We start from the raw sequence: 9,064 nt of genomic DNA on the forward strand, positions 1-9,064 counted from the left end.
AAAATGTTGCCAGGAATGGGAAGATTTGAGATATAAAGATAGGCTGGGACATTTTTCACTGGATTGTAGAAGGTTGAGGGGTGACCTTTTGTACAGGTTTATAAAATCACAAGGTGCATAGATAAGGTGAATAGCAAGGGTTTTTCCCTAGGGTAGGGGAGTTCAAAACAAGGTGGCATATTTGTAAGGTGAGAGAAGAAAGATTCAGAAAGGACATGAAGGTTAACTTTTTTGCACAGAGTGATTCGTATGTTGAATGAACTGCCAAAGGAAGTGGTGGATGCGGGTACATTTACAAAATTTAAAAGACATTTGGATAAGTACGTGAAGAGGAAAGGTTTGGAGGGATATGGTCTAAATGCAAGCAAATGGGATTAGTTTGGTTCAGGAACATGGTCGATATGGACTAGTTGAACCAAAGAGTCTGTTTTCATGCTGTATGACTCTATGACTTTAGCAAGGGATGACTTGATTGAAGTGTGTAAAATCCTTGACAATATGCATATAGAAGGGATGTTTGTTCTTGTGGGTGCAACTACAACTAGGAGTCACTGATTTAAAGTTAAAGGTCATCCTTTCAGGACAGAGATGAAAATTTCTTTTCTCTCCAAGGGTTGTGCAACTTCAGAAATCTCTGATTCAGAAGGTGATGCAGGCATTATCATAGAAAGTTTTTAAAGGTGGAGGTAATAAATTCTTGTTAGGGATCAAAGGTTATTGGGGTAGATGGAAATGTGGAATTTGGAACGCAAACAAATCAACCATGGAATGAAGGAGCAAGCTTTAAGGGTGGTATGAGCTATTTCTGTTCCTAATTCATGTGTTTGTACATTCTGTTGGTTGTGGAACCACACATCATTGTCTATCGCATGCCTTTAGCATGTAAGTAGCCCTGTGTTGTAGTTTCACAGGATAGACACTCATTTTTAGGTATGCTTGCTACATGACCTACTACATACTTCATTGAACCGCGGTTGATCTCTTGGTTTGATGTTAATGATAGAGACAGGTATATGCCAGGCCATAAGGTCACAATCTGTGGTTGAAAACAATTCGGCTCCCATTGACGAACCAGAGCTTCAAAACCCAGTAACTGAAATGTAACTTTACACAGTTATGTCAGACCATACATATTCTGACCACAATAATTCAAAAAAGAGCAGGATGTTCTGCCCAGTGTGTTTGGCCAATATTTATTCCTCAAACAAAATCATTCTTTCTGCTGAACATATATGCACTAATGCTATCCTGTCCTCTGTGCTACTGCATAAAATATTTACACCACTGACGACAAAATTGCCAGCAGATGTAAAGATTGGAGACAATGTTCCATCAAAAAGCCCGGAGAGGAATCTATGATGGCTGAGACTCTAGCCTTTATGGGACTGGGAGAAATAAAGACTAGTTGACGTGCATGCATGCACAAAGCCTCTCAGCTTTGTTAGTAAAGTGCTAGTAAGTTATTCATTTGGCTCTGTTCATATCATATATTTGCTTGGCAGCAGTGAGACAGGGAGCCAGCCAGCCAGAGCTTTAGCAGGTTGCTATCATCAGTACTTTCTGAAGTAAGATTCAATTTGTTCCTATTACATCAATCTTATATCTTTCTCAACGTCATCGTTCTCAATGACAGGACCATCTCAGGCAGTGGGATGATATCTAGTTACTCTCAAACCCTTCCAGTCCACTCAAACCCCCAACAGGCAGGCGTTAATCCGATGGACTTTGAATGCTACCTGCCTGTGCATTGCTCAAAATATGTTAAGCAATTTTTTTGATTTTGACACAAGCCCATTAAAAACAAATAAGGACTTTTCACTGCTCCCTAACTGTAAAAATGAATTTCAACTACACCAACACTCATAAAAATCTGCGAAGTAATTTTCAGCAAAAAGATTAACTAAGTCAGGAATTGGTAGGAATGTTTCAATTTGCCACTTGTAAAATAAAACACTGCTGCTTACTATCATGTATTACAGCTTGGACCTCTGCCCCAGATCTATGAAACAAAGAGTTATAAAGCCATTACTAGAGAGAAGTACAACAGGGATCACTATGTTGCTAGGATATTGGGCAATTAATAATGCATTGAAGTATCTCACTGATACCAAGACTTTATTCAAAGTATATCTTGCAGAACTGAAGCCAATTCGAAAACAGTTAATTTGGGTTTTGCTGAAGTGACAAAAACAGCCAGTTTTCAATACACTCAATGCACAAGAATTCACGCGATAGGTACAGGAGTAAACCATTCAGCCCATCAAGCTTACACTGCCATTTAGTAGAATTATGGCTGATCTTCAGCTTCTGCTCAGTTTTCCTACCCACTTGTCATATCCCGCAATGTCCTGATAAAAAGGGCTGAATTTTGCATGGTGCTTTGTCCCAACCCTGGCTAAACAGTGTTTGGGAAGCCTGCCCACAATCCCAACGTTTGCCCTGCAACAAATTAGCATCAGGAACAGCAAGATTTCAGCCCCTTTCTTGGGGGTTAAATTCTATCTTAGAAAGCCACTAGCCAATTGGAAACACTGAAGCTCTGTAGGCTCAGCAGTGCTACGAGGAACTGTGGTCACTGCAGACCCATGCTGAGACTAGGTAAGTCTGGGTGTAGGGGTCTCAGCAAGGGAAGGATGTGGCGTTGGTGGAAGCTGGGTACAAGAAGCCAAAGGGAAAGGCTAAAGGGGAATTGAGTTACCTTTGGGGAGGTGGCTCTGATGCTCTCAGGGACCAACAAACGAGGACAGGGAAATGTTTGATGGTGCCATGAAAATGGCAGAAACGGCAGAAGATGATGCTTTGAATGCCAAGGCTAATTGGGTAGAATGTAATATAAAGGGAATCCTGTCATGTTTCTGGGAGATTGTGAGAGCTGAAGTGCGGGGATTTGGTGGGGTGACGGGGTGGGGGGTGGTGTCAAACAGAGTTGAAATGATGTCAGTCACAATGGGTGAATGCCTTTGGTTGAGGAAACGGAAGTCATGTTGAAAATTCCGTTAAGGAAGTTGGCATCATCAGAATAGATGCATTGGAGATGAAGACACTATGAGAAAGGAATGGAATCATTACAGGGTGTGAGAAAGTTCAGTAAGAATATATCAGAGTCCTTGTGTTTGTAGCCTGCTCCCAGAAATGACGTCAGAGAAGTCTTGGAAGGGAAGAATCAGAGATATACCAGGATGTTGCCTGGGCTTGAGAGTTTCAGTTATGAGGAGAGATTGGATACAGCAGAGGAGATTGACAAGTGAAATGATGTATAAATATGTAAAGTTATGAGGAGAATAGATGGGGTAGACAGGAAGAAACCTCCCCTTAATGGAAGGATCAATGGAGAGGGGTTATAGATTTAACGTAAGGGGCAGAAAATTTAGAAGAAATATGTGGAAAAATTTTTCCACCCAGAGGGAGGTGGGAATCTGGAACTCACTGTCTGTAAGGGTGGTAGAGGCAGAGACACTCACAACTTTTAAGAAGTATTTAGATGTGCACTTGTGATGCCAAGGCATACAAGTCCATGGACCAAGTACTGGAAATGGCGTTAGAATAGTTAGGTTTTTGACCAGTGCATGTATGATGGGCCAAAGGGCCCTTTTCTGTGCTGTAGATCTCTATGACTCTATGATTATCCCTTTGTCTGCACAGCTAAAGCTGCCATGCCACCTGCATAGCATGGGCCTACTTCCTGCTGTGGCTAAAATTCCATTGGCAGGGGGTGAGTCTCTTGAGTGGCCATTGAATCTTTTGAAAATGTGTTCAAGGGCTGGAGGCATCGCTGGCTGGGCTGGCGTTTTTTTCCCTAATTGCACAGAGGGCAGTTAAAAGTCATATTCCTGTGGATTTGGAATCATTGGATTTCCTTCTCTGTAAATTTTTACAGATTCCCTGCTCTCTTTAAATATTAGACAATTTGGGAAGGGCAGACCACTAGTTAGATTTTATTTGCCTTTACCCTTCACACCCACCTCCAGGCAAGTGTAATATACAGCCCCAAAATTCAGTCTGTCCCAGCCTTACGTATATTCACCAACGTAGCATCCACAATTCCCTGGGGTAAAGAATTCCAAAAGATTCACAACCTTTTGAGTGAAGAAATTTCTCATCATCTCAGTTCTAAATGTGCACACCCCCTTATCCTGAGACTATAATGTCCCTCCCCAAGTTCCTTCTAAGCTGCTCCAAAGATCTGCACATGGTAATTGCCGATGCTATTCGCAGCAACGACTTCCAACCTCACATGATTCCATGTATCTCACTGTCTATCCTGTTCCCTATTGAATTTTATATTTAAAATCATCTGCTACATTTCCTTTTAAATTAACCAGATGTGTCTTGTATTTTAATAAATGCAAAGAGAAGTCGTGGTGTAGTGGCTTGAGTTATGTGCAATCGTTTCTCATAATCATGCATTACAGAGATATAATGCTTATCTGTGTGTTCACCTTGATGATGTTTGCTTTGCTGCAAAGATACAGGAGAATCTGTCACTCTAAATCATTTCCTGTGTTGTTTCAGTTACTGTTAAGTTGATCTTTGATGTCCTAAACTTAAATAGAAAATGAAGGGAGATCATTTAAAAAGGAACAAAAACAAAGTTGCTGGAAAAGCTCAGCAGGTCTGGCAGCATCTGTGAAGAAAAAAAGAGTTAACGTTTCGGGTCTGGTGACCCTTCCTCAGAAGCTCAGAACATCAGAATCTGAGGAAGGGTCACCGGACCCAAAATGTTAACTCTGTTTTTTCCTTCACAGATGCTGCCAGACCTGCTCATCTTTTCCAGCAACTTTGTTTTTGTTCCTGATTTACAGCATCCGCAGTTCTTTCAGTTTTCATTTAAAAAAGAGTTTTGTGAGTTCTTCCAGGCATCAGACACTCCTAGATACAATTTTTCATGAAAACAGAAGCAGAAAATGCTGGAAAAGACACAGCTGACCAGGCAGTAACTGTGGAGAGAGAATTAATATTTGAGATTGATGGGTATTTCATTAGAACTGTTTGTTTTCACTCAATGAATGTAATTGAATTTCATTTCTCATGTTTCCGAATGCTGTGAGGTTGAGATTTTAAACTTTGCCTCAGGCTTTGAAAGGCAGTCTATAATTGGCAATGCCACTCCTATGAAGCCCAAAGCAAACAGGGATCATAGGTGTCTTAACTATAAAAAATGGATAAAAACTGTAACTGTTCAATTTGAAAACAGCAGTGCAAGATAGAAATGACACCCCACATAGAGCAGTTCATATAAAGGAAACAAATTTTAATCACCCATCAACTTTGAATAGCAGAGAAAAGAAAAATTCTCATTTCAAGAGTCCTGTTGATACATTTGCATTGTGTTTCTTCTCTTTACCCCTCCACAATCTCCCTTGAGGTTTTTGTTTCCTCACTCAACAACCAGTATTGAATGAGCCACAGTTTCCTCTGGATCAAAGCTAATGTCTTGACCCATCCAGCACAAACTTTGTACATTCACCATCTTCTCCTTCCCCCAGCTGAGCCACTCTCTCAGGCCAAATTAGTCCCTTTTCAGCCTTAGCATCCCCTTCAGCTGTGAGCTGAACTTTAAACATTCATATTCCCTTCAGCAGGTGACTTCCATCTCCTTCATGTCGCTGTGCTTCCTGTGGCAGCCAGGGAATGGGAGGTCTCCCTGACCGCAGATCTAATGAGAGGCTTTAAAGGGCAGAAACACCTCAAGAATGAGGATGAGACTGTAGCATTCCTTCAGTCCATATATTGTCACCTTTCATGAAGACAGTTAAACATCCAACCAACCATCACTCAACAAGCGCGTTAGTAACTGCAGTTTGAGTGTATCCAAAGCCATCAGTATCCTATTTTCAGAACACAGCCAATTCTTAATTTGTTGTAGCTATTGGATAATGAAAATTTTTATGATAATGATGTGGTGATGCATAAAATGATGTAGCAGTGACATCAGCAGTCACATCTTAGTGACAGTAAAAACAAACCTTAACCAGAGTGGAGATTCCCAAACCTCAATTACAGCCAAATTTCCCAAACCTCAACTAGAGCAGAGCTTCCCAAACCTCAATTAAAACAGAGTTTCCCAATCAATGAGACCAGAGCTTTCCAAACCTCAACTGGAGTGGAGCTTCCAAATCCAAACTACAGCAGAGCTTCCCAACCCTCAACCACAGCTAAGCTTCCCAATCAATGAGAGCAGAGCTTCCCAATCCTCAACTACAGCAGAGCTCACCAAGCAACGAGAGCAGAACTTCCTAAATCTCAGTGAGATCAAAAGTTCTCAAATTCTTGCCAATGATGACCCCATTTTGGAGGTCTCAGATCTGTGAGTACACAGTGGTTGGACAAGAGGATAGGATGCATGGGGGAGGTTGGCCTACACTTAGGCCAAGGCCACTGTTAAAAATCAAAACATAAGATTGAAAAGGTAATTGAAACTGTCAGTACTTGGTTGGAGCACGTGGTAGTCATTGCCGCACTGGAGTTCACAACGCCAAAATCTTGGCTGCTGACCGAACTGGGTGTCCCAGCCACAATTTGGAAAGCCCAATAGAGAGATATATTGCAGAGATTGATATTACATATAACGTAAATTAAAGGGTTTGCAGAATCTGACCAGAGTCACAAGGTAATTAATTATAGCTAAGGAGGAAACCATTAGTGTCACATACAAGCAGAAATGACAGTGAGAATCTAAGATAGCAACCTCTTCAAAGTGCAGGACAGAACCTTGGGTTCTGAATCCATGGAAGCTCAAACCATGAGGACACATCAGCATAACCTTCCATTTCAAAGCAGAATACTGCAGATGCTGGAAATCTGAAACACAGAGAATTGTTGGAGAAATGCAGCAGGTCTGGCAGTATATGTGGAGAGAGAGGGAGAGACAGGAGTTAACATTTTGAGTCCAATATAACTGTTCTTTAGAACTGAAACTCCATTTCTCTCTCCACAGATGCTGCCAGACCTGCTAAATTTCTCCAGCATTTTCTTTGTTTGTAGTACTTCCCACTGATCCCATAAAACTCAGACTTGTAAAAGAATCTGTTGTGTGCAGCATCTTATCAAAGATTTTCTGAAAATCCAAATAGGCATGGTCAATACCATCTTCCTAAGATCTTTAACAAACGGAAAAGGTTTTGGCTCTTTAACACTGTTAATCAGCTTTTTGGTCTAATAAAAAACCAATCTGCATCAGGACTTTTTCCCCTGGATGTGAAGTGCTAGATAGAGTGCATAATCTTTCATTTATTTCAACCATATTTAGTCTTGGTGCCAAGAGACGCACTTTAAATACCATCTCCTGCATTAGTCCACCTTTAATTGGTATGAAAATGGAACCTTTAATTTGCAGCTAATGAAGCCTGTGAGATAGTGAACCATCACAAATTAAAACAGAACTCCAAACCACTCATCTGTCTTGAAGATCTCTGAGATTTTAGAATTAAGTCAAGGTGCAGCCCTTGGGATTTTCAGGGAGGGGGGAAGAAAAGAACATAGAATATCTACTTTTCTGAGTTTCCATCCACTATTGTTAGTCTCAGGCCTTCAAATAATCTGGCTCCAAAATTGGCTATGAAGAGACTTGCAGACTAACGCAGCACTCTCTCTGTTTACCCTCACTTTGTGAAGTGGTGAAGTCTGTGTTCTCTTCACTGGGACAGCGCTGTCAGAGTTAGAAATACAGGTCCTTTTAAGGCTCAAACAGAACATGTCCAGAGTCGATTGAAAGCATGCGATGTTCATTGGATATTGTGTTCAAGAGCTGAGTTCTTGGAGGCTATCTTGTGGCGCAGTGGTAGTGTCCCTACCTCTGGACCAAGATGATACAGGTTCAAGCCCCACCTACTCCAAGTAACATCTCTGAATAGGTTGATTAGAAAAATATTTTAAATTTTAAAAAAAAGCTGAGTTCATGGGTTTTTTTAATTCACAGGATGAGGTCATCACTGGCTAGGCAGCATTTATTGCCCATCCCTAATTGCTGAGAGGGTAGTTAAGAGTCAACCACAATGCTATGGGTCTGGAGTCACATGTAGACCAGACCAGGTAAGGATGGCAGTTTCCTTCTCTAAAGGACATTAGTGAACCAGATGGGTTTTTCCCTGACAATTGACAATAGATTCACTGTCATCATTAGACCCTTAATTCCAGGCATTTATGGAATTCAAATTCCACCATCTGCCGTGGTGGGATTCAAAGCCAGGTCCCCAGAACATTGTTACAGAGATAGTAGGAACTATTAAAAAAACTTTTTTTTTCTGAAGGGTCCTCCAGCTTTCCTGCTTCTCTGATGCTGCTTGGCCTGCTGTGTTCATCCAGATCTACACCGTGTTTCCCCAGAACATTGTTTGGGTCTCTGGATTAACAGTCCACTGATAAATACCACCAGGCTATTGCCACCCCTACGTTCAAATGCCACCACAGCAGATGGTGAAATTTGAAAGAAAAAGTAGGTTTAGTTTTGTTATTGTGATATTTCCCCTGGTGGTCAGTGTGTGTTAACTGTTATCTGGTAAATAGTTGTGTGGGTGATTAGGTGTTTTTTTAAAGAAAAGAAGTGATTTATTGGGGGTCTTGTGGTGCAGTGGTAGTGACCCTCTCGGGCTGAGAAACCGTCAGTTCAAGTCCTACCTGCTCCTGAGGTCTGTAGTTACATATTTGATCAGGTTGATTAAAATAACTAGGTCATGTGGGCTCAGCTCAGTTATTTACAAAAAACTGTTGGTTTTCAGACTAATAGCAAAAATAACTGTATGCCCAAATGTGTTAACTGAGTTATTCCCGAATGATATGTAGTCTTCTGGATAAAGAAAGCATCTAGAAGGGAATTGTGGAAACTGGGGTTTGTGCTAAGCTATAGATTTACGATCAAACCCTTGTAAATCTATGAAAATCTTTTGCTGCCTAATTCAACATATGAATATCGGTCTATGAAACAAGCACAACTGGGGTCAGTAAGTCACTCCATGAAAGAGTATTCATTCTGTGGCACAGCTTGAACTTCACATTCATGCTAAAGAACATTAGAAATAGGACCAGAAACAGGCTATTTGGCCCTTCTAGCCTGGTCCACCATGTT

The sequence above is a fragment of the Rhincodon typus genome, chromosome 2, assembly GCF_021869965.1.
Source record: "Rhincodon typus isolate 14 chromosome 2, sRhiTyp1.1, whole genome shotgun sequence".
NCBI lineage: Eukaryota > Metazoa > Chordata > Chondrichthyes > Orectolobiformes > Rhincodontidae > Rhincodon > Rhincodon typus.